We start from the raw sequence: 1,418 nt of genomic DNA on the forward strand, positions 1-1,418 counted from the left end.
GTCAGATGTATAGTAATAATGACATAATGATAGCAAACACTGACTGATATGGCTCTCGCTGTGTGCCAGTGTTGAAGTGTCTTTCATTGAAATATTAAAGCAGCCCTACAAGGTAGGTCCTATAAATAGTTCCACTTCATGGCAGAGGAAAATTGAGACACAGAAAGATAAAGTTACTCTCCCAGAGTAACACAATCAGTGGCAAAACTGAGATTTGAACTCTTGTGGTTGGATTCTGGAGCCTCTCCTCCTATTGGCTGTGCTGATGGATTTCAGCTCAGGGTGATAAAGCACTTGTGACAAGGGTACCTGTACACAAATGTTCAAGATCGTCCATGGAGGATGTTTGCTTCCTCACATGGATGTTTATTATATGGCAGCTATGAGAACACACTGGCATTGGATAAGTTTGGACGTGGTGACTGTCAAAAGTCTTACAGCTCTGTGGTGCCATTGCAGAAGGAGGAATTCACGTCCATGGTCCCTTTCATCGTCAGGTTCTGTAATTCTTTTTTAGCTTTTAAGAAAATGTTCACAAAGTACATTACCTCTGTGATAGCACTCTATCTAGAACGAAGTACTCAACAGAAGCTTTTGATCAGTAGCTTGAATTTATGCCACTTTGCAGCTAGGAATTCAAGGTTAAACAGCTCATTATAATGTTGCTGAGTTAATAATTGGGGGTTACTCCTGGAGTACTGCCGAAGTGGTGAGTGTTACAAGCCCAATGACCCTACTCTTGTCTGCCTAAAGTGTGAATACATTCTTTATTAGCACATCACATTCCAAGAGAAGCACCATGAGTCTGCAGTTCATATACTCATTATGTGTATGATCCTAAATATCCCATCATATATTCAGTGTAAATTGATCTCAAAATAGGTAACACCCTTTGGTTCTTGGAAAAAGCAAATGAAGACCATCTCTGGAGAAGGCACTTTCTTAGGGAAGGCCTGCTCAGAGAAATGGCAGTTAGATTGAGAAAGTCTAACATTGATCTAATGTATTCCCGTAAGCAGAGAGAAGGGATGGAGAAGAGGCAGTATTTGTTGAGATCATGACTGAGAAGCTTCCAGAGCTGACTAAAGACTCTAACCCACAGATTCCTGAAGCCTAGTAAATCCTAAAAAGTATCAATAAAATCCTAGAAATACAAGATGAGACAGGAAAAGCATAGATGACCTTCAAGGAACCAATAGCATCACAGCTGACTTGTCAACGGTTAGCAGCAGAGAAAGTGAAATAAAAGTGAAATAATATTTCAGTGTGCTAAAACAAAATCAAAACAAATGAAACACCCCTTTCAGTCTAAAAATCATTACCCACTGAGGATAACTATCAAGAATATGGATAAAAGAGACTTTCAGGCAAACAAAAGCTGAGAAATTCACCATCAACAGACATTTACTAAAGGAAAT

At 39.4% G+C, this 1,418-nt stretch overlaps 1 protein-coding gene across 1 annotated transcript in view; it reads left to right on the forward strand.

Annotated features, from left to right (window-relative positions):
* The window catches only part of LOC104993972 (dystrophin-like), a 41,220-nt gene that overhangs the window by 38,824 nt on the left and 978 nt on the right, over window positions 1-1,418 (forward strand). The window lies entirely within an intron of this gene.

Source organism: Bison bison, unplaced genomic scaffold (assembly GCF_000754665.1).
Source record: "Bison bison bison isolate TAMUID 2011002044 unplaced genomic scaffold, Bison_UMD1.0 scf7180017849602, whole genome shotgun sequence".
In the NCBI taxonomy this organism is placed as follows: Eukaryota; Metazoa; Chordata; class Mammalia; order Artiodactyla; family Bovidae; genus Bison; species Bison bison.